The 25,467-nt window shown below is 39.9% G+C and overlaps 1 protein-coding gene and 1 pseudogene across 3 annotated transcripts in view; both read left to right on the top strand.

The window, feature by feature from the left end:
- DSE (dermatan sulfate epimerase) overlaps window positions 1–25,467 on the top strand; it is a 77,678-nt gene that overhangs the window by 33,959 nt on the left and 18,252 nt on the right. The gene's annotated exons all lie outside the window — the stretch shown is intronic.
- On the top strand, window positions 442–4,452 carry LOC130855261 (ATP synthase mitochondrial F1 complex assembly factor 1-like; annotated as a pseudogene).

A 25,467-nucleotide genomic window follows, 5' to 3' on the forward strand; every position in this document is an offset into this window, starting at 1 on the left:
CTCTCTCAGAAGCTCTCTCTCCGTTGTTCTTCCCCCTTGTTAATGTCATGCATTCTTCATAACATTTTTCATAACAGTAAAAGTAACAGAGTAATTTAACTTAGTTCTAAAAGTCAAATTTAAAAAGACATTATTTTAACTGATATGTAAAATGGCAAATTATTTTCAGCATCACCAATAATGTCTTTGACCTTTGAGTTAAGACTTCCTTCCTGTATAGGTCTTGTCTTCCAAGTGAGAGCTAGGATTTGAGTTACAGTTGGTTCTGTGTTATATTGGGTTCTCCAATGTTGTGGAAAAATCCGAATGAACTTTTCGGCCAGCCCAATATAGACGGGTGATTAGAACTCAATTATACAACCGCTTTAAGAAAGCTTAATGAGCTGAGGTCATAAATCTAGAGCTGGTAACAATAGAAAATACATTTTATTTACACTTAAAGTCAATTCTGCTTTTATATAATATCACCTAGTCACCGGAGCAAGATATGTCAGTTGGCACATGGAGGTATTCTCATTTATAAATGATTGCTTTCTGCATTCAATCCTTACATAATTAAAAAGAGAACACTATTGGATTCCAAATAACTAAAATTTCTCCATCAGTTTTTGTTCCTCAAGGGCTTAAACTTTAATGTGGGAAAATAATAAAAACAGTTCTTAGTCGAGATTTAAGATTCCCAGAAAGTCAATTTTTGGAGTTTTTGGAGTCAGCACATATTGCTCTACTTTCCTAAAATTTTCCTATGTATGTGTATTTTTTATTATTTTTCCTTTTTTCTACTATATCTTTCTCCCCAAATTGAGGAAACAAAAAACCATTATTGAAGCAAGAAATAGCTGAGAAAAAAAAGAGGAAAGAAAAAACAAGGGACATCAGCCAGACTAGCAATGAGGCAGTTGCTGAAAAGCATCTTACATCCTATGTGTGAGTGGGCCACAGGTGGGCCCTGAATTTTTTTAAGAGCAAAGAAAGTAGGCTCAGTTAGTTTTGAAGTACAGGGTGTCCATGGGATTAAAAATAGATCACTTAAGGATCAGGAAGAAATTTCTCCTGGAGTTTTCATGAAGAACCTGCACAGTGGTTTCATGAACATCCTTCCAGTACATGTGTGGTGAGTTGCACAGGGCTGGCTTTTTTATACTAGACTAGACTGAGGGCAGGACTGGGTCTGTTTTGCTCATACATGTATCCCTCAGCACTTAACACAGTATCAGGTAGATTTCTGCCCAACGAATGAATGTTCTTAGCATCCCTGGATAGAGGCTCTCCAAAGTGAAATTCACTGAAACCAGGGTGGAGGTAGAGGGGATGGACATACAGTTTAGCCCCTAGGTTTCTTCCCTAGTCTAGCTTAGTCCTTCAGTAGAATTTTGCATATGCAGAGAATTGAAGTGACCATATAGCTCTCAGGCAGCCTCTCTCTACATTGTGTATCTCAGCTGAGCTCATGATAGATGGGGTCTATGAACTTGGTATCACACTGCTCTGCTTGTTCTTACAGTGATCTATAGCTAAAAACAAACAAAACAAAAAAAGTCACTCAAATGATTATGGGAAAACACTACACACCTGAACCACTTAAGAAAGATATAGGTAAGTTGACCATATTTGACTTACTGTGAAGAGATGAATGCATTGGACAAAGATTTAAGATAGGATTGTAACAGAAAAGACTGGTTGTTCAAACTCTGTGGACAGCTTATAGTTATCCCGTGTGCATTTCTGAGCAATGGGCTTTTCAAGGCTTTTGTCTAAACATTGTAAAACCTGAGGAGGGGGCCTAGCATAGCAGCCCTTGGAGGCAAAGCTGCACTTGCATCTTGACTCTGCTAAAATTAGGCTTTAGCAGGTTTTTTTAACCTCTGTAAATCTCAGTTTCTTTATCTTTAAAATGTGGATGATTCTTCCCATGCAAACAGTGTTGTTCCAAGGATTAAATGAGATAGTGCATGTAAAGCTCTTAGCATTATGTTCCTGACACATAGTTTTACTAAAAAGTTTATTTTTATTACGCAGAAATAGATACGACCATGTAGCTTTATTCTTAAGTTTCTTGACACACACAGCTCCATTTCACCTACTTTCACTCTGGAGTTGTGTTTTTGAGAAGTACTCATTTTGCATCATTCTTTTCCCTTTCTTTATTGTTGCTTACTTATCAGAAAATAAATCACAGAGGAAAGAAATTATTTCGCTCGTGCGTTGGTAACCAGTCAGCTACAGGGATTCAGAGCTGGTCGGGGGCCCGGGGAGGAGGCGGCGGCGGGGGTGGCCATGGCTCTATCGCGGCCTGTGCGCTGGGCCTGGGGCTCGTGTCACCTGCGCAGCTGCGTGTGTTCCCCGTGCGCCGCGGCTCTGGCCAGCCCGCTGGGGGCGCGCACGGCAGCGGGGTCGGAACGAGTTCGAGGCCAACCCCTTCTAGGACAGCTGCCGCGACAGGATCCAGCAGCTGAGCGGGTCTGACCCAGCTGCTTTTGAGTCCCGACTGGAGAAGCGCAGTGAGTTTCAGAAGCAGCCAAGCAAGGGGACCTTATCAAATGTGTGGAACAGAAGACAGACACATTGGGGAAACATCCTATGAGCAGAGGAGTCACTAAGGACAAGGCTCTCAGTTCAATCTTTAACATTGAGTTGGTGAAAGAGAAAACTGCAGAAGAGATAAAACAGATTTGGCAGCAGTATTTTGCAGCAAAAGATACAGTCTACGCAGTTATTGTTTGATTTGATCCGGAACCGGGCTCAGCCTTGTCCAACATTTCTGTGTACATTACCAAGAAGGGAAGGTTATGACTTTTTTGTCGGCCAGTGGACAGGTACTGAACTCCACTTCACTGCACTTATAAATATTCAGGCCCGAGGGGAAGCTGGAGCCAGCCAGCGGATTTTATATCACTATCCTGAACTTAAGGAAGAAAAGGGCATCGTGCTGATGGCCGCAGAAATGGATTCCACGTTTCTGAATGTTGCTGAGGCACAGGGCATTGCCAGCCAAGTTCAGCTCTTCTATGCCACTGATCGAAAAGAGACCTACGGGTGAGTGGAGACCTTTAACGTCAGACCAAATGCGTTCAAATATATGTCTGTCATCGCTGAATTGGAGCAAAGGGAGGTGGAGCAGAACTGAAATGTTCTCAGAACCAGAATAAGACTTAGAGCAGTAAGGCTGGCTTACAGAGTCTGCGCGGCCCTGGATAGCCCTGAGCCCACCCACTCGTGAGCTCGCGGGAGCTCAGCATCTATCATGAGCCGTCTCTAAGGAGCTGCCCTGTATGCTTATTGCGAGAAGTGACATGGAGGGGAGCGCTGTAACTTCATATTCAGGAACAGAAGTACCCAGACATCCTGATCATTATCTCCCAGCGTACGTGAGGTTTCCTTTTTAAGTGTTGGAGGTCATAACCAGAGACAACCAAGGGTTCACAAGATGGTTGACTTGATGTTACACACTGTAATAGTATATTTGTTTTCTGGCCATTTTGACTGCACAGCTCCCACATGATGAGTTCCTTATCCTTATAAACTGTGACAGGATTATAAGCTTGAAGACCTGCTGTAGTTAGATGTGGGCTTTACATACGCTTCCCACTTGGCTGGCCAAAGGCATAACCCAGATATCCTGTTAGGCTCTAGAATTACCAGATATTGCCATCAGGATTAAGACTCCATCTAGTGTAGCTGGTTTGAAGTATCAATAGATTTCAGGTTTAGTTAAACCCATGGGTACAGTGCCTGCCGCCTCATACTTTTAAATCAAAGTTTGTGGCACCTGCTTCTCTAACTCTGCCTGTTGGAAGCTGTGTATTTGGAGGGGCTGAATCAGTGCAGTGTAAACAAACACTTTTGTAAAGGGAGAAAAAAAAAAACTGGTGGGGGAAACAAAGAAAGTTGAACTTTTGGAAAGAGAAGTGATTATAATTTTATTTGCAGCAGACCATGTATTAAATCCCTTGCCTGTGAACTGCAGACTTCTGGAGAGTGACATCTGAGGGCCCATTTGCAAAATAAAATATTTAAAAAATAATAAAGTCAAGAAAAAAAAGGAGGAAGAAAAGCCCCTGGCTTATCAAAATGAACCAATCCGTTTCATTCCTGTACATTCCAAAATGAAGAGTATGCCCGTCTTTCTCAGCATGGCCTGCTGGGCTCCAAATGCAGTTCCCTACAGCTGTTCCCCAGGCTTTTTATTTCTCTTAATTGCACATTAAGGCTGGGAATCAAAGTGGGGGAGGATGTAGCTGGGCCCCAACATGTGGAGCCACAACACCGTGAGTAAAAAGATCAGGTTTTCCTCTCATGACTTTACAGTGGCAAAGACGGGGAGGCGCAACCCGGAGTGCACCTGGAATCCATTGGATTCAAGGAAACAAATCCAGTGGACTCGTGAAACAACTGCAGGCTCTCAGAAAACCCGGCCACCAGTTCCCCTGGCTTTTTCTCATTCATGCTTTCCTTTCCTTCTGCCCTTCCCCCTCCTTCTCTTTCTGCCTCTCTTTTTCTCTCTGTTCCTTTCATTCTGTGATCTAAAGAAAGTTACTGCTTTTACCCTGCTTCACACCCTTGGAAGTAGAAGGCTAAAACTGATGACAGCCAGGCTTTTTATGATGATCAGATACTTTAATATTTACAGAAACACACGTGTTAGGAACCTGGCTGTTGGGAATTCCCTCCTTGTACACCACTGAATAAGCAGTTGTTGCCAGCATCATTCCAGATGAAGACACTGGGCAAGGATTGGTGTCGGGAGACCTGTGACGGGAGGAAGCAGGTGCAGAGATACTCAGGGGGAGGCCAAGTCCGGTGTGCAGGTTAGCTGAGCACCTCAGTGCGGGTTTTCATACACAACAAGCAAATTCTTCTCTGTCTGTTTCAAATGGGGTGAGGATAAGATAGTTTTAATAATGCTTCTTTCTAACAACAAGTGTGAGACATTTTATAACACCTCTGAACATACACAATTGAAAAGAAATCCAAAGTTAGTTTTCTTGTGGGGTCTGTTTGTTGTTTGAGTCTAACATTCAGGATTGGTACAACCTTCAGCTGTCTCCATGATGAGTAATGCTCTCTCCTACCTCCTCCTCTTTTAGCGTCACTTGTTGCCTTTTTAATAAAAAATGCAATGTGGGCTTTCCGAGTTGTCTGAGGGAGCTGTGCTTAAGGCCAGAGGAATCCTAATCCCCCTTCTGATGAGATTCTAAGTCTGTGCCCCTCACCCCATCTATACAACAAAGATATGAATGTGGTAAGTTCCACACTGTCTTCACAACCTGGCTGTTACATTTTTCTAATATTAAAAACTTGCTAAGCATGTTGTTTAAATTTTGTGCATTCCTTGCCCTGTCTCTTGAGGGAAGATGTTAGTTGGCAAGTGCTGCGTATATATCTGTATTCTATTTCAATAATGCTTTATAATCGTTTTTTAAAAGTTGCCTTTATCTATTAAGTGAAACGCGTATTTAGTTCGATACCATTTAAGCTGTAGGGACTTGCTGACATTATTTCTTACTAATGCTATAGAGATATTGATAACTACTGGAGAATAGTAGTGACATGAGTTTGTCCGTGGAGTATCTTGTAAAGCTGGGTAATTCTTTTTACCTTAATTATCTCCAAAATGGCTTTTTACGTCTTCATTTCCTTCTGCCACATCCATCAAGAGAACATGTTTCAGCCACGTTTAACACGGTCTCTCTCATGCATCCTTCCTTTTTCTTTCCAGTGTCAACATGCTACTTAGGACAGCAGGAGGAACTGTAGTCAGGGGCCAGATCATTGCATTTCCCACATAAGTCGGTGGTGTAGAAGCTTTGTGTGGATGGCTTGGAGGAGAGGAATCAGGAGGAGGGAAACTAGGTGGAAGATTATATTAGGCTCGGGAGGAAATGAAGACCACAGTTAAGCCAGTGAGACTGGGGAAAAGAAGGAATGAATCTGAGACACTTAGGACAGGACTTCCCTGGAGGTCCAGTGGTTAGGACTCCATGCCTCCATTGCAGGGGGCATGGATTTGATCCCTGGTCGGGGAACTAAGATTCCCGCATGGCGCACAGTCTGACCAAAAAATGAAAAAAATAAAAAATAAAAAGAGACAGACAGACATTTAGGACAGAGAATCTACAAAAAGATTGGTTAGATATAGGACACTTTCTCAAAGTATGGTCCTTTCATCAGAATCATATAGGTGTTTTTAAAAACACAGGTTCCTGGGCCTGGCCCGGACTCAGTGAATCCCCATCATTTGAGGTAGGCCGAAGAACCCGCCCTCTTAACAAGTCCCCTATGTGATTCTGAGACACCCTAAAAATTAAATAGTAAAGCGAGGGGAGGTATAAAGCATGGGGCTTGGTTTTTGTCTTGGGCAAATGGCTGCACGGTGATGCCCAGATGGGAAAGGGAATATAAAAGAGAGAGTGGGCTTGTGGGAGAGGAAAGGTAGTTCACTCTTTTTACATGACTTATCTCTCCACTTTAACTGTCGCACTTTGACTCTGTTGATATTATCAACTATGTGGACAGATGAAATTCAGCGACCTCTGCCCCTGTAATCCTTACAAGGGCTCATAGATTCCCTTGGCAAATACTTTGGTATATATTTATTAGTATAATTTTTAGGACCTCCGGGCCATATCTGTTAATTTTTACACATTCATCACCTTCCATTTTCTCTGTTGTGTGGCATTCACACTGCTACACTCCTCACCTCTGGACGTTTTTCTCCTTCCTCCCCTTTGTTCAGTGCTTCACTCTCACTATGCGTGCATTTTGCTGTTGGTGGTGGTGGTATCATAGGTGGATGTGGGTAAGCTCTTCAGGAATAAGTATCTTTAAGTGGTTAAAAAAAAAAAAAAAAAGATCAGCCTGTCATCATCCCTGTGAAACATGACCCCATCCAGAGCTTATGGATTCTTGAAGTCTTTTTATTTCCTAGAACGTTGTGATTTTAGTGTTTGAACTTTTCACCAGCAGGTGTTGATGTGCATCCTCAGTGGTCCACTTGGGCCACATGTACTAGCATTTTCAACTCTGCCCTGAGTCTGGGTGGTGATGAGTTTACAGATCTGCCTTGAGCTGAGCTTTCTGCCTGCAGGGATCCCAGACTCATCTGCCCCTTTCCTTCCTCCTTTCCTTCCAACCCTACCCAGACTTCAGGATCCTGTTTAATTTCTCCTTCCTCCATAATATTTTCTCTAGCCCCTCATCCCTCTTAATTCTCATAGGTATTATTTTTCATGTGACTTGTTGGTTTGCAGTAGTCACAGGGTTACTTATCTGATTCTCTGATGAGGACTGTATGTCTTCAAGATGCAGCCCAAAGAAACTTCTTTGTAGGAACCTTGTAGACTCCAACGTCTGTCCCTACCCTGGCCAGTGTGATTCAGGTGTGCCAAGGAACCCATGCAAAACTTTTACAGGATGTTTTGCCTGCACTATAATTCTACAGATTCTGTAATTTGTTTGCCTCTGGCACATAAGCTTGTTGAGAGTAGCACCATCATCAGATTTTACTTCTGTGTCCTGAGAGCTAATTATAATATACCGGCCACAAAGACACTAATAAATTATATTGAATGAATGAATGATCATATTTTGATTGATAGTCTAGGCTTACCAAGAGCACAGAAGTGCAGCATCTGTGTACAACTTTGAATCTGATTTGGTGCCTTCTATACTGTGACGTTCACCTTTATCTGGCCTCACTTTTACTCTGAAGACCAGCCTGTTGTCGACCTGGAATCACAGAGGCATTGCACCTTTGGCCCACTCGGAAGCGGGTAGTGGGTATATCAGGATTTGACTTTTCCGTGCTTAGTTCCCCAGAGAGTCTCAGAGTGCCTGCTCCTGGAAGCACTCCTCCTGCGCCTGGTATTCTCTCCTCCCTCATCTCTTGAATTTGGGTGTCCGTCATCTTAATTTGCATGTAGTATTGATGGGTGCTCCCTGTTGTTTTTATTCATTTTTCAGCCACCTGCTTCAATACTTCAAATGAATGGTAGTGATGTTCGGTGGGGGGAGGTGGTACTTTATTGGAATTAAGATTAAGGACTGGGAAGCCAGATTGCCATGTTCTAATCCCATTTATGAGCCGTGTAACCTGGAGCTTGTTACTTGGCTTCTCAATGACTTAGTTTCCTCATCTGTAAATTGGCGATAAATATAATATTGTACTTAGCTCATCGTGTTTAGAGGATTAAATGAAGTCATGAAACAGTAACTGGCGTAAGATGTTAGCTATTATTTTCATCTTTAACTGTTAGTTTCCTTCTATTCTGTGTTCTTATACACTGATGCCAATAAAGGCTGTTTTCTCCTATAAATAAGTGTATGCACATATTCATTTTATGTAAGTTTATTGTGTGCTTATTCAGTTCTAGGCATTGTGCTAGGTATTGGGATATAAAAACTTGAGGGCAGGTTATACATCTTGCCTAGAGTTGTTGATCTACAGAAAATATGAACTAATAGATGATATTAATGCAGATGATACAGGCTGTGACTGAGAAAGTACAGTGTGTAATGGGAAGACAGAGAGGTACTTCAGCACGCCCAATATTGGAGCATTGGGAAGGCGTTCCTCCTGGGGCCTGAAGGACAAATAGCAGTCAGCCAAGTGAAGGGGAAAGAGAGCATGTTTGATTGTTCAAAGCAGAAGTAACTGATGTTCAGAGGCTGGGACAGAAGGAAGCCGAATGCCTTTGAGAAACCAAAAATTTAATGCAGGGAGGAGACAAGAAAGCATTGAGGCTTTGCTTAGAGAGCCAGGTGCTGCAAGACCTTGCCTGCCACGTGAAGGAGTTTGGACTTTTTCTTACAAGAACCATGAGGCCAGTGAAGGGCTTTAACAGGGCAGCAACATGGTCAGATTTGTGTGTGCGTGTGTATGTGTGTGTGTGTTTAACTTTTTCATTGTAAAATAAAAGTAGACCATCATACGAACAAATGTGTGGCTTAGTAAAGTATTTTAAAGCCAACGCCCTGGTAACCACAGCACAGCGCCAGAAATTGAACGTTGCCGGCCACCCAGGGGAGCCCCTCCTCGGCCTTATCCTGATCACAGCTCCTCCTGTCCCTACAAAGGCTACCCTGACTTCTAGGATCATCAGTCACGTCCTTGTGTTTCTTTATAGTCCATTCAAGTGTGCATCCCTAGGCACAAGTTTCGTCTTGCTCATTTTTAAAATGTTTTTCAAGTCTTTTTTTATCTGCAGTTTTCCCTCCATCCCTTTATTTTTGTTACAGTTTATCTGGAAGAACCTGGGTGCTTTGACCTGCTCAGCTTCCCACAGTCTGGATGTTGTTGATTGCAGGCTCAAGGTGCATCTCAGTGCGTTCCTCCACCCTTGGTATTTCCTAGAAACTGACAGCTGGGTGCCTGAGGCTTGATCCAACTCCGTTTTCATCACTTTGACACAAGCATAGGTGGTGGCTGTTCTCTCATCAGGAGACACAAAGTGGCTGCTGGTTTCTCCATGGGACAGATTTGTGTGGTAGGAAGAATCTCTGGTCACATGTGGATAGTAGATGGCAGAGGTCAAACCAGGAAGACCTGTTAGGGCTTTTGTGTTTATCCAGGTGACAGCCTGCAATAAGGGCTCTGAAAATGGAAAGAAATGATGGGTTCCAGAAAGTTTTAAGGATTAGCATGTATAAGACTTGACAATTACATTTGAGGACAAAAATGACAAAGAACTTTGTTTATGGAATGCTGAGAGGATGCTGGGACCTTTCAGTGAGATCGCAACACTTGGAACTCTTGGAGAGTCCTAGTAAAGGGTTTGGTTTTGGATTGACTCAAGATCGACTGCGTTTGAAGTGTCTGTGGACCCTTAAAGTGTCTGTGGAGATGTTGAGTTCATGTCTCTCCAGCATTATTTTTAGCTACCTCCTGTTTGCTAGAAGTGTGACTTTAAAAAATGTCACCAGAAAAAAAAAAAAGATTTTATCCAGTATTAAAATATGCTTCCAAGTACAACATAGTTTCTGTTGATGATAGGAAAATGTAGAAGGAAAGTTGAAAGAAGGTCAGACTTAATTAAAGTAGGCTTATCACAATAAATAAATGAATAACAACAAGAAAAATGAGAAGAAAAGGCAATACGCTAAAAGAACAGTACAGCCACTGGGTGTCCTCAAATCACTTTCTGGATGTGAAGCCAAAATGAAACATCATGCAGGCAGCACTCCAGGAGGAAAGTATCAGCTTGAATGAATGGTGCTATTTCTTCTGAAGTTGAAAAAAAAAAGAAATAAAAAGAAAAAAAGATTCCTGATGAGGTGTGGATGGCAATTTGGGCTTGTAACAATTTAATGTGCAATTTTTACTTTGTTTCTGTGATTCAATTACAGGGAATTCACTGTTCCAAGAAAAAAATCTAAGGAAAGGGAGAGATAAGAATAAATCCACACATATTGCTAAAATTTTATATTAAGTTTAATATCTTCATGTGCTAAACTTTGGACCATAATTTTGAAAAACTATATGGAGTTTGCTGTTTTACCTTCTTTGGAGAACCTGTTGACATAGGAAAGATTTTATTACTCTTTTGCTCTTTGCTTTTCTATCATAGCCTGTCACTTGGTTAAAGAAGATGTAATTACATTCAGCCTTTGAGATGGGGTCAACTTTTATTCTCAGTATGACAGATAACTCTAGATCTAAAACTTGGGGAAGTATTTAATGTCCATGGTGTGTTGAAGATAGCTCACAAATTTCGCTCGTAATTTAATCTAAATTTACTTTACCCATTAATTCTGTTTTATGGCAAATAGCACATCCTCCAAATTTTTTATGATTCACAAAGAAAAATCCTAAACTGGCTGTTTCCACTTTGTTGCCAAATTACTTTTTAAGAAGTACTCTTTAAAACTGTGTCCCCAGGACATGAAATAAAATAAACATTATTGGTACAGGGTGCTGTTCATAGGTATTATTTCATTATCTCTCTTGAAAATAAATAGCTTCAAAGCCAAACAAATTGTTTTGGGGGATGAAAAGTGTTTTCTTGTTCTTTTTCTACACAGTGACAAATTATTTTTTGTTCTTGAATTGACTGTGTGGACCCATTTGGTGTTTCACATCTGCCTCCGTCATACACCATCTACTGCCCTCTTTGAACATTCTGAACGTCTCTGGTGGTCTGGGCTCCTTCCTGATGAACTCACGATGGATTTTCCCTCATGGCTGACTTCAGATCCTCTGCTGGAAAGTGCTCGGTGCAACCTGGTCTCAACCTTAGCTCCACACACTGCAGCAGGCCCTGGGCCTGGGTCCTCTCTGCCTACAGGATGCATCTGATGGGCTGCTTGTTTGGTGGCACATTTACCCTCTAATGCAGTGGCTTTCAGACCTTTGTGACCCACAGTAAGAAATAAAGTTTCCATCACAATCCAGGATACACATAACTTTAACTCTACATATATAAATGCATAAGTAGAAGTTGCACAAATCAGCCCTTGCATTTAAGTCATGCTTTGCACTGTGCTATTTTCTATTCTGTGCCATTAAATTCCACTAAAAATATGCTGGTCACCAACTCCTTATATTCATTCCACAGTCTATTAGTAGCTTGTGATTTATAATTTGAAAACTCTGCCTAATATGATAAACATATATTCCTTTTCAGAGTATCCCTTCTTAATGTTCCTCTTCTTGAATATCTCCAGTGAGAGGACTGCTTCACTTTTTGAGGTGGCTTCTTTATTCCAGAATTCTAGTGTTCAGAGTACTTGTTCCTAAAATATATTAGGAAGCGTCTTTTTTTCATTAGGAAACAGTGCAAGTCTGTGATGGATGATTACATTCCAGGTTTCCAGCGCTGCGTGGAATACATTCTGCAGCACAGTATTTCCAATTGGCACCCAGAATAAAATCAACCACAGTTCATTCACTGTTTTAAAAAGGCAACTTCAGCAAAACCTTGAAATAGCATATTGTAAAAGAGAGAAATTCTGATAAAGCATAAAAAAGTGGGAATCTTGGGTAAATAGTAACCTTACCGAGGAAACCATAATAGAAAGTAAAATACTGTTTTGTGTATCCTAGCACCTTAAGGTCAGCCTCATTTTGGTTTCGGTATTTTCCTACTGTCAGGGTGGCAGGATTTAGCAATTTGAGTACCTTTTTTGCCATTGTTAAAGTGTCTCTCATTTTTTAAACTTAATATCACAGGTAATTCTTTGCCCTTTTGCATGTGGTGGTGTCAGAATATTAGAGGATTTCTTTAAATGGGAGTCACCACGTGTTCAGGCAGCAGCAGGAAGATGGTACACACACGATGGCACTGATGGCAAGTCAGATTCTTTAAGGTCGGTGTATCATTGTTAGGGCAGCCGTGCCAAAGTACCACAGACGAGGAGGCTTACAACAAACAGAAGCTGATTCTTTCACAGTTCTGGAGGCTAGAAATCTGCAATCAAAGTGTCTGCAGGGTTGGTTCCTTCCAGAGCCTCCCAGGAAAAAACTATCTCATGCTACTCACCTAGCTTCAGGTGGTTGTAGGCAACCCTTGGCATCCCTTGGCTTGTAGCTGCATGGCTCATCTGCATCTCACACGTACATCCACCACCAACACATACAAACTTCTTGTCTCTCCAGCCTTCCAATGTAGACATGTTGTGATATTAATTGAACAGATATTGTGTTTGCATATTTTAACAAGGCAAAAGCTGTTGACAGCTGAACCATATCATATACTATGATTACTTTCAATTTGTGTATAAGTTTTGGTTTTCTCTAGGATTAATAACAGCCTTTTTGCTTTATTTGCTTACTTTCCTATACATTTATCACTAATTACGAACCAGACTTTCACTCAGTTATGTAAATCTTTTAGTCCATTCAAACAAGATGTCCTGAATGACATTCTTTTTTTTTTTTAGCTCTTTATTGGAGTATAACTGCTTTACATTGTTATGCCAGTTTCTGCTGTACCACAAAGTGAATCAGCTGTATTTATACATATATCCCCATATCCCCTCCCTCCCACGACTGCTTCCTACTCTCCCTATTCCACTCCTCTAAGTCATCACCAATCATCGAGTTGATCTCCCTGTGTTATGCAGCAGCTTCCCACTAGCTATCTATTTTACAGTTGGTAGTGTGTATGTGTCAATGCTGCTCTCTCACTTCATCCCAGCTTCCCCTTCATCCCCACCCCCATGTCTTCAAGTCCATTCTCTACATTTGCATCTTCATTCTTGCCCTACCACTGGGTTGATCAGTACCATTTTTTTTAGATTCCATGTGTATATGTTAGCATACAGTATTTGTTTTTTTCTTTCTGGCTTACTTCACTCTGTATGACAGACTCTGAGTCCTTCCACCTTACCACAAATAACTCAGTTTCATTCCTTTTTATGGGCGAGTAATATTCCATTGTATATATGTACCACATCTTCTTTATCCATTCATCTGTTGATGGGCATTTAGGTTGCTTCCATGTCCTGGCTATTGTAAATAGAGCTGCAATGAACATTGTGGTACATGTTTCTTTTTGGATTATGGTTTTCTCAGGGTATATTGCCCAGGAGTGGGATTGCTAGGTCATATGGTAGTTCTATTTTTAGTTTTTTAAGGAATCTCCAAACTGCTTTCCACAGTGGATATACCAATTTAAATTCCCACCAACAGTGCAGGAGGATTCCATTTTCTCTGCACCCTCTCCAACATTTACTGTTTTTAGATTTTTTGATGATGGCCATTCTGACTGGTGTGAGGTGATACCTCCTTGTTTCTTTGACTTGCATTTCTCTAATGTTAATAAGACATTCTTAACAATTCATCTTCTTGAAGAGGAACCTGCCAAAGCCTTTGTCTGGTTACAATCTAGATCTGCTGTATAGCCCTTCACTTACTCTTCTTTTCTCTCATCTGGTGGATCCCCTGTGCTGTGAATCTCATGTTGTCTTCTTTTTGGTCTGTATCCTAATGTGGGTGGAGAAATTCTCCACTGATTTTCAGAGGAAGTATTCATGAGCAGTAAATTTTGAAAACTTGGATGTCTTTTTACATTGTGTATCTATTAAAAATTATTGTATAGTTATTTTGTAATACTGTCTTCTTTTCACCTTTATACTGGAGTTATAAGTGATTTACCTACCACCATTACAGTATTAGAGTATTCTGCATTTAAGTGTATATTTACCTTTACCAGTGAGTTTTATACTTTCAGATGTTCTCACGTTACTAATTGGCATCGTTTCATTTCAGTTTGAAGAACTCCCGTTAACATTTCTTGTAAACTTCTTCAGCATATGTTTGTCAGGAAAACTTTCTCTCTCCTTCAATTCTGAGGGACAGTTTTACTTGGTAGATTATTCTTGATTGGCAGTTTTCTTCTTTCAACACTTCAAGTATATCATCCCACTTCTTTCTGGCCCCCAAGGTTTCTGCTGAAAAATCTTCTGGTAGTATTATGGGAGTTCCCTTGTACATAAGTTGCTTTTCTCTTTCTATTTTTAATATTCTCTGTCTTTAATTTTTGAAAATGTAATGATGTGTCTTGCTGTGGGTTTCTTTAGAGGCATCTTTGTTTGATACTCTGGGCTACCTGTATATGGGGGTCTGTTTCTTTCCACTCAGGTTAGGGAAGTTTTCGGTCATTATATCTTTGCATAAGCTTCTCTCCCTTCCTCCTCCTCCTTCTTTTGGTACCCCTATAATGTGTATATTGGTCTTCTTGATGGGGTACCATTAAGACCCTTAAGCTATCTTCATTCTTTTTCCTTTTTGCTCTTCTGAGTGGATGAATTCCACTGCCCTCTCTTTAAGTTTACTGATCCTTTTTTCCACTTGATCCAGTCTGCCGTTGAATCCTTCTATTGAATTTAGTTCAGTTATTGAATTTTTCCGTGCTCCAACGGTGCAGTGCGCAGTACTTTTTAATGTTTTCTCTTTATTGCAGTGCTTCCCTTGTTCATGCATTGCTCTCCTGACTTTGGTGAGCATCTTTATGACTATTATTTTTTGTTGTTGTTGTTGTTGTTGGAGAACTCAGGTTTATTTATTTATTTTTGGGGGGTACACCAAGTTCAATCATCTGTTTTTTTTATTTTTTGGGGGGGTACACCAGGTTCAATCATCTGTTTTTATACACATATCCCCGTATTCCCTCCCTTCCTTGACTCCCCCCCCCGTCGAGTCCCCCCCACCCTCCCCGCCCCAGTCCTCTAAGGCATCTTCCATCCTTGAGTTGGACTCCCTTTGTTATACAACAACTTCCCACTGACTATCTATTTTACAGTTGGTAGTATATATATGTCTGTGCTACTCTCTCGCTTCGTCTCAGTTTCCCCTTCACCCCCCGCCCCCTCCCATACCTCGAGTTCTCCAGTCCATTCTCTGTATCTGCATCCTTGTTCTTGTCACTGAGTTCATCCGTACCATTTTTAGATTCCGTATATGTGAGTTAGCATACAATATTTGTCCTTCTCTTTCTGACTTACTTCACCCTGTATGACAGATTGTAGTTCTATCCACCTCATGACATATAGCTCCATCTCATCCCTTTTTATAGCTGAGTAATATTCCATTGTGTATCTATGCCACATCTTCTTTATCCATTCATTTGTTGATGGGCATTTAGGTTGCTTCCATGTCCTGGCTATTGTAAATAGTGCTGCAATAAACATGATGCTACAAGTTTCTTTTGGGATTATGGTTTTCTTTGGGTATATGCCCAGTAGTGGGATGACTGGATCATATGGTAGTTCTATTTGTAGTTTTTTAAGGAACCTCCAAATTGTTTTCCATAGTGGCTGTACCAACTTACAGTCCCACCAACAGTGCAGGAGAGTTCCCTTTTCTCCACACCCTCTCCAACATTTGTGGTTTCCAGATTTTGTGAAGATGGCCATTCTGATCGGTGTGAGGTGATACCTCATTGTGGCTTTGACTTGCATTTCTCTGATGATGAGTGATGTTGAGCATCTTTTCATGTGTTTGTTGGCCATCTGTATGTCTTCTTTGGAGAAATGTCTATTTAGGTCTTCCGCCCATTTGTGGATTGGGTTATTTGCTTTTTTGGTATTAAGCTGCATGAGCTGCTTGTATATTTTGGAGGTTAATCCTTTGTCCGTTGTTTCATAGGCAATTATTTTTTCCCATTCTGAAGGTTGCCTTTTAGTCTTGTTTATGGTTTCTTTCACTGTGCAAAAGCTTTGAAGTTTCATGAGGTCCCATTTGTTTATTCTTGATTTTATTTCTATGATTCTAGGAGGTGGGTCAAAAAGGATCTTGCTTTGATGGATGTCATAGAGTGTTCTTCCTATGTTTTCCTCTAGGAGTTTTATAGTGTCTGGCCTTACATGTAGGTCTTTAATCCATTTGGAGTTTATTTTTGTGTATGGTGTTAGGAAGTGTTCTAATTTCATTCTTTTACATGTTGCTGTCCAATTTTCCCAGCACCACTTATTGAAGAGGCTGTCTTTTTTCCATTGTATACTCGTGCCTCCTTTGTCAAAGATAAGGTGCCCATATGTGTTTGGGCTTACTTCTGAGTTCTCTATTCTATTCCATTGATCTTCCTTTCTGTTTTTGTGCCAGTACCATACTGTCTTGATCACTATGGCCTTGTAGTATAGTTTGAAGTCAGGAAGCCTGATTCCACCAACTCCATTTTTCCTTCTCAAGATCACTTTAGCTATTCGGGGTCTTTTGCGTTTCCATACAAATCGTAAGATTTCTTGCTCTAGTTCTGTGAAAAATGCCATTGGAAATTTGATGGGGATTGCATTGAAGCTGTAAATTGCTTTGGGTAGTACAGTCATTTTCACGATGTTGATTCTACCAATCCAGGAACATGGTATGTCCCTCCATCTGTTTGTGTCGTCTTTGATTTCTTTCATCAATATCTTAAAGTTTTCTGCATACAGATCTTTTGCCTCCTTAGGCAGGTTTATTCCTAGGTATTTTATTCTTTTTGTTGCAATGGTGAATGGGAGAGTTTCCTTCATTTCTCTTTCTGTTCTTCTGTTGTTAGTGTATAGGAATGCAAGAGATTTCTGTGCATTAATTTTGTATCCTGCTACTTTACTAAACTCATCAATTAGTGCTAGCAGTTTTCTGGTAGAGTCTTTAGGGTTTTCTATATATAATATCATGTCATCTGCAAAGAGTGGCAATTTTACTTCTTCTTTTCCAATTTGGATTCCTTTTATTTCTTTTTCTTCTCTGATTGCTGTGGCTAAAACTTCCAAAACTATGTTGAATAATAATGGTGAGAGTGGACACCCTTGTCTTGTTCCTGTTCTTAGAGGGAATTCTTCCAGTTTTTCCCCATTGAGAATGATGTTGGCTTTTGGTTTCTCATATATGGCTTTTATGATGTTGAGGTAATTTCCTTCTATGCCCATTTTCTGGAGAGCTTTTATCATAAATGGATGTTGAACTTTGTCAAAAGCTTTTTCTGCATCTATTGAGATGATCATATGGTTTTTATCCTTCAATTTGTTGATATGATGTATCACATTGATTGATTTGCATATATTGAAGAATCCTTGCATCCCAGGGATAAACCCCACTTGATCATGGTGTATGACTTTTTTAATGTGCTGTTGGAGTCTGTTAGCTAGTATTTTGTTGAGGATTTTTGCATCTATATTCATCAGTGATATTGGTCTGTAGTTTTCTTTTTTTGTGACATCTTTGCCTGGTTTTGGTATCAGGGTGATGGTGGCCTCATAGAATGAGTTTGGGAGTGTTCCTCCTTCTGCAATATTTTGGAAGAGTTTGAGAAGGATAGGTGTTAACTCTTCTCTAAATGTTTGATAGAATTCGCCTGTGAATCCATCTGGTCCTGGGCTTTTGTGTGTTGGGAGATTTTTAATCACTGCCTCAATTTCCGTACTTGTGATTGGTCTGTTCATGGTTTCTATTTCTTCCTGGTTCAGTCTTGGAAGATTGTATTTTTCTAAGAATGTATCCATTTCTTCCAGGTTATCCAATTGATTGGCATATAGTTGCTTGTAGTAGTCTCTCATGATGTTTTGTATTTCTGAGGTGTCCGTTGTTACTTCTCCTTTTTCATTTCTAATTGTGTTGATTTGCATCTTCTCCCTTTTTTTCTTGATGAGTCTGGCTAATGGTTTATCAATTTTGTTAATCTTCTCAAAGAACCAGCTTTTAGTTGTATTTATTTTTGCAATGGTTTCCTTCCTTTCTTTTTCATTTATTTCTGCTCTGATCTTTATGATTTCTTTCCTTCTGCTCACTTTGGGGTTTCTTTGTTCTTCTTTCTCTAGTTGTTTTAGGTGTAAGGTTATGTTGTTTATTCGATCATTTTCTTGTTTCTTAAGGTAGGACTGTATTGCTATAAACTTCCCTCTTAGAACTGCTTTTGCTGCGTCCCATAGGTTTTGGGTTGTTGTGTTTTCATTGTCATTTGTTTCTAGATATTTTTTGATTTCCTCAGTGATTCCTTGGTTGTTTAAGAGTGAATTGCTTAGCCTCCATGTGTTTGTATTTTTTGCAGTTTTTTTCCTGTAATTGATATCTAGTCTCATGGCGTTGTGGTCTGAGAAGATGCTCGATATGATTTCAATTTTCTTGAATTTGCCGAGGTTTGATTTGTGACCCAAGATGTGATCTATCCTGGAAAATGTTCCATGTGCACTTGAGAAGAAAGTGTAGTCTGTCGTTTTTGGATGGAATGTCCTATAAATATCAATTAAGTCGAGGTGGTCTAATGTGTCATTTAAAGCTTGTGTGTCTTTATTTATTTTCTGTTTGGATGATCTGTCCATTGATGTAAGTGGGGTGTTCAAGTCTCCCACTATTATTGTGTTACTGTCGATGTCCCCTTTTATAGTTGTTAGCATTTGCCTTATGTATTGAGGTGCTCCTGTATTGGGGGCATAGATATTGACCATTGTGATATGTTCTTCTTGAATGGATCCCTTGATCATTATGTAGTGTCCTTCCTTGTCTCTTGTAATAGTCTTTACTTTCAAGTCTAATTGGTCTGATATGAGTATTGCTACTCCAACTTTCTTTTGACTTCCATTTGCATGGAATATCTTTTTCCATCCCTTTACTTTCAGTCTATATGTGTCCCTTGGTGTGAAGTGGGTTTCTTGTAGGCAGCATATAGAAGGCTCTTGTTTTTGTATCCATTCAGCCAGTCTGTGTCTTTTGGTTGGAGCATTTAATCCATTTACATTTAAGGTCATTATTGACATGTGTGTTTCTATTACCATTTTCTTAATTGTTTTGGGTTTGTATTTGTAAGTGTTTTCCTTTTCTTGTGTTTCCTACTTAGAGAAGTTCCTTTAGCACTTGTTGTAAGGCTGGTTTGGTGGTGCTGAATTCTCTTAACTTTTGCTTGTCTGGAAAGCTTTTGATTTCTCCCTCAAATCTGAATGAGATTCTTGCTGGGTAGAGTATTCTTGGCTGTAGGTTTCTCTCTTTCTGAACTTTCAGTATATCCTGCCATTCCCTTCTGGCCAGCAGAGTTTCTGTAGAAAGGTCAGCTGTTATCCTTATGGGTTTTCCCTTATATGTTGTTTGTTGCTTTTCTCTTGCTGCTTTTCATATTTTTTCTTTGTGTTTAGTTGTCGTTAGTTTGATTAATATGTGTCTCGGTGTATTTCTCCTTGGGTTTATTCTGTATGGGACTCTCTGTGCTTCTTGGACTTGGTGAATTATTTCCTTTCCCATGTTGGGGAAGTTTTCCACTATAACCTCTTCAAATATTTTCTCATACCCTTTTTTGTTTTCTTCTTCTGGGATGCCTATAATTCGAATGTTGGTATGCTTAATGTTATCCCTGAGGTCTCTGAGACTGTCTTCTATTCTTTTTATTCTTTTTTCTTTTTCCTGCTCTGTGGCATTTATTTCCCCCATTCTATATTCCAACTCACTTATTCGTTCTTCTGCCTCAGTCATTCTGCTGGTTATAGCATCTAGAGTATTTTTAATTTCAGTTATTTTGTTATCCATTGCTGTTTGTTTTTCTGAGTTCTTATGAACTGTTTCTTGTACTTTCTCTATTTTGTTATCGAGATTTTGTATCATTTTTACTGTCATTACTCTGAATTCTTTTTCAGGCATTTTTCCTATTTCCTCCTCATTTATTTGGTCTTGTGGGTTTTTTTCCTGCTCCTTTGCCTGCATGGTGTTTCTTTGTTTCCTCATGGTTGTGCAAACTTTTGGGGTTACTTGTCCTGGCGATAGAGGTGTTTATAGAAGACTGTCCAAGCCTCAAACTAATGTCCAAGTATTGGATTAAACAAATATTAAGTCTAGGAAACACATACATGTATAAGACACACAATTACTGAATACATTAGGACATAAGGCTCTAGAAAGAACCCCAGTGTGCTATCAGATATTCAAAGAGACACCCAACAGAAATTGACAACTGAAACAGAACAAATCAGAGACAAAAGCAAAAGCAAACAAACAAACAAATAACACCTTACACATACAAACATTAATCCAGGGAGATTTTGTAAGCTAGGATCAAATATAGAAAAGAGCCAGAGTACCACCAGAGAGAATGGAGATTCTCAGAATGAAATTAGACAACTGTACTAGGAACTAAGATAAAGACAAAAGCCTAATATTAAATACCAAGGCAGTGCGTCATCTGGAGAATAGAGCAAGGAGTCTGAGCAGACCGATAGTGTTGCTTATAAGTATGTTAAGATAAAATAAACTTAAAAAGGCTGGAAGAAAGGGGAATAGAAGAGCGTATTGTGGTTGGAAATATGCAAATAAAAAGAAAGGAATAGAAATGTATAAAAGATAGGGATGAAAGGAAAGTATGAGAGATATATTGTCCGTACTACCAAAAACTTAGCTAGATATAGAAGTATATAAAAAGGCAAAAAAAAAAAGGAAGAATAAAAAATATCTTTAAAAAATTATGTTATAAAACTTGTAGATCCCTTAGGGCTTAGATCATATTTAATAAAGAAAAAAAAAAAAAAGAGAGAGAGAGAGAAAAAGAAAAAAAAAAAAAATCCAGTACTGATCCCAGAATGGACCAGTTCAATAGGTATTGATACTACTATTTCTGTTTCCTTAGCGTCTCAGCTGTAAGTGTCCTTCTCCTTGCCTTGGGTTTTTTTGCATTATTCTGTGACCAGCAGAGGTTCCTTTATTGTTGGTCTGTAAGTGTCGGTGTGTGGGGAGGGAGAGGGTACAATAGTGGCTCCTTCTCCTGAGAGTGAGTGAGCAGTGGCGCACTGTTGTTTCAGTCGGGCTTGGAGGTGCCTGTTGCAGAGGGCGCTGGTGGCTCAGGCGTAAGCAGAAAGTCTTAGAGTTGGGCCTCTCTCGGGGTTTTTTGGTTGTTGTTGCTGTTGTTGTTTGTTTTTTTTTTCTCTTGGCAGCCTCCCTGCTGCTGGTGTTGCAAGGGGTTTTAATCGAGCCCTGCCCGAGTGCCTGCGGGTGCTTGTTATCCCTGAGTGCCTTAGGTGGCCCGCAGGGCGTCTCTCCACTGCCTGTTGCAGAGGCATCGAAAGAGAGAGAGAGGCTATGCGCGCGGCTCCTCCCCCCCCGCCCGTGAGCCTGCAGCCTCCAGCCGCCATCATGGCCGGGCAGCTCTCAGGGACGGGCACTCCTCTCCACGGATCTCCTCCCTCCTGTCCTCTCGGTCCGTCACCCTACCGGCAACAATGTTTCTCACCCTGAACCAGCTCTCAGCCGCGGATCGATGTCTCATTCTGGGAACGCTGAGCTGCGCTGCGGACCCTCCGTATGTTTGTCACTCCCTCCCGTCTACCACAGCTCCACCGCTTCACCCTCTTTGAGCCTTCGTAGATGCCTCCCTACCAGCTATGTCGGGCTCCCCGTGGTCCTTTCTGGTGTCCGAGGCCGTCTGCTGGTGTTCAGCTGGTTCTCTGTGGGAATTACTGCGTCCTTCCGTGCATTCCCAATGCATCTGTGGAGAGGGATGCACTCCACGTCTCTCTACTTCACCACCATCTTTTCTCTCCTCTATGACTGTTATTTTGAACTCTCTATCAGATAAATCACTTCTCCTCATTTTCTTAAGATTGATTTCTAGAGATTTATCTTTTTTCTTTTGTTTGGAACATATTCTCCTATTTGTTCATTTTGTATTGAATCAAATCCAAAACATATAATTTCATTTCAGTATTTATTTCTGACTTATATTTAATTTTAAATATCTGAAATATTTACATGGTTCACAATGGACTATGTCAGAATCATATTACAAATAATGCCATGGTAAATAACCTTATGCATATATGATTTTATATTTGTGGAGGTGTGTCTTTGGGGTAGATTACTATAAGTGATATTACTGGGTCCAAAGATAAAATGTTTATAAAATTTGTTAAATGTTACCAAACTCTACCCCTTAGGAGTTGTACTACTCTGCAACCCCAACAGCATTTTAACAGTGTGTCTGTTTCTCCACAGCTTTTAATAGGCTGTTTGTCATACTTGAGATTCGTACCGATTTGAATATTAGATTAGCTGTAATTTGATTTAAATTTCTTTTATAATAAGTGGAGATGAGAATTTTGAATTGGGGATATTTGCCCTTTTTTTGGCTGTCTTGTTTGTCACTTACTCATCTTTCTAATGAGATTTTGAGCTTTTTCTAAAATTTTATCAGCCTTTGGTACATTAGGATAAGTCTAACTGTATTTAGGGTATATGATACAAATATTTTTCTCCAGTTTATTCATGTTTACTTGTGGTCTTTTTTTTTCCCCTATGCAAAAGGTTTTGTTTTTTGTTTTAAGCTTTATATGGCCAAAATGATCAATCTTTTCTTCTATTGCTTCTTGTTTTTGAATCGTAGTTGGAAAGGCTTTCCCTTCTCCAGGTTACATCCATATTTTCTTTTAAGGTTTTTTATTTCATACTTTACGTTTAGGTGCCTAATTAATTCAAAGTTTATTTTCTTGTATTCTGTGAGGTTTGGATCCAATTTTCTCTTTTTTTCAAATGACTATCTAGTTGTTCCAGTATAGCTTGTTATAACGTACTTCTTTTCCCTATTGATTTTTGATGCCACCTTTATCACATACCAAGTTTCCATATGTTTTGTACCAGTTTCTGAATTTTTTGTTTTGTTCCATTGGTACGTCTATCTATTCATATGTCAGTACCATCATGTTCTGATTAGTGAAGTTTTATAGTGTGTTTTCTTATCTGGCAAAGCTAGCCACCCTCCATCACTGTTATTTTCATTGACTTCTCTGGTTCTTCTTGCATGGTTAATTTTTTCTTAAAATCAAATTGACTACTTCTAGACGTTGTTTCTCATGTGATCACTGGATGCTTGCATAGTCATTGACTGAAGTGATGACATATATGAATTGTCCAACTGAACTTTTATTTATTTATTTGGCCTCATCGCACGCCATGTGGAACTTCCGTGACCAGGGATAGAACCTGTGCCCCCTGCACTGAAAGCACGGAGTATTAACCACTGGACCACCAGGGAAGTCCTCAACTGAACTTTTAGAAGCATTTTACATATATAAATATAAAGCATGTTAAACTTATAAAATACCAAGCTATTTTTTTAAAGGGCCAAAAATCATTTGATTAAGCTTTTCTGAACAATACAGGACAATCTGGGTGGTTCTCTCCTAACACCTTTTCAAGTTTCAGAATTTCTCCATTATAACAGATTCTTTGGTAATTTATTATTAGAATTTGATAGATAAGCCTGTTTTAAACTCTAGTCCTTTGAGCTCTGCCATTCTTAGAAAACAGAGATCTTCTTATCAAATTTGAATCATCTTAATTATTGTGTTTCTCCCTCTTACCTTTTCAGGCTGGACACTAACCCAAAGCACACTTGGCCTTCAAAAAGGGATTACAATTATGAATGCTGTTTGATTCCATTTCAATAGGTTATGCTTGGATAGCATACCTGGATATTTGGATAAAAAGACTTCGTGTCAGTGAATTAAACACTGGAATAATGACATGGCAGTGCCATTTCCATTTAACAACACTACTCTACATTTTATTTACATTAGCTTTGTATATTTTGACATTCAGACTAATTCATTTTCTCTATAAACCATCTAGAGTACATTTTTAAGTAAAAAATAATATTCTTTTAAGTTTCTGCTTTTGCATAATTGCCTCTTTAATATTCTTGAGTAGGGCCAAACTGACCTAATTTTTTGTATTTTAGAATTTAATATTCAGAATGTTGAATTTGTAGCTTTAAAATGAAATTAAGAGGCTTCCTAGGTGGCACAGTGGTTAAGAATCTGCCTGCCAATGCAGGGGACACGGGTTCGATCCCTGCTCCAGGAAGATCCCACATGTCGCGGAGCAAATAAAACCGTGTGCCACAACTATTAAGCCTGTGCTTTAGAGCCCGTGAGCCACAACTATTGAGCCCATGTGCTGCAGCTACTGAAGCCCATGCGCCTAGAGCCCATGCACCACAACGAAGAGTAGCCCCCACTCACCGCAACTAAAAGAAAGCCCGCGCACAGCAAGAAAGACCCAACACAGCCAATAAAATAAATAAATAAGTTTATAAAATGAAATTAAGTGGTAGTGCTCTATGTTGAATCAGGTGATTTCATGAACACAGAAATGAAGATTGTGGAAGAAAATGATCTTTATAGTTCAGGGTTGCTAAGTCATTTTCCCTGAAGATGTCTTAATACAATCAGTTCTCATCCTACCATTTTGTTATCCTTTTAGCAATTGTTCTCTAATAGGGAGCAAAATATGTATTCAAAAAGGGAAGCTTATTGTCTATTTCTGTGTCTGTAGCCCTGGCTAGCTTCAGGGGCTGAAGGTTCTCAGCATGCAGGTTCAGACCCACCAGCCCCGGACCAAATGTACCTGGAACAGTATATTAGGAGACCGAGGCTCACCAGAGGTCTGTGGGAAGAAATATTGTTTCAGGAATGCTACATGGTTGGAATCACATGTTCCTTGGGTGGGCCCTGAGCAACCATGTGACCACAGTATCATAATCTCTCTTCTCATGTCTGCCCCCTTCCCACATCTCACGCCTTGTTTCTCTCTTGGTGTCATGAATATGGCAGGACTTTGGACCCCTGTGTTGTATTTCAGCTTAAGTGCCCTTCTGTCTGGCTCCTGGTAGGTCTGCTGACTCTAGAACTTTCTTCTGGGTGAGTTCTTATTGCAAAATTGGTGACTTTCTTTAAAAGCACAGTGCTTTCCACCAGGAAGAAGTAAAAATTCTAGATTCAGATAGTCCTGGATTCCATTCTTGGCTCCACCATTTAACTTAACTATGTCATCTTGAACGTGTAATTTTCCTATCCAAACACCACTTTTACAATCTATGAAATGCGGGTGTAACATCTAATGTGAGTTTGGAAGATTAAATGAAATAAAGTACATAAAGGGCTTGGCACACACTGCATACTTAAGTATCAATAATATGAAGTATAACTTCTCTCTTTCCTCCCTATAACTAGTTAATTTTGCTTCATGATGCAAATGCTACCCCTTAGCCACCTGACCAAACACTTGGAATATGGACTACA

This window comes from Hippopotamus amphibius, chromosome 6 (genome assembly GCF_030028045.1).
Source record: "Hippopotamus amphibius kiboko isolate mHipAmp2 chromosome 6, mHipAmp2.hap2, whole genome shotgun sequence".
Taxonomy (NCBI): Eukaryota; Metazoa; Chordata; class Mammalia; order Artiodactyla; family Hippopotamidae; genus Hippopotamus; species Hippopotamus amphibius.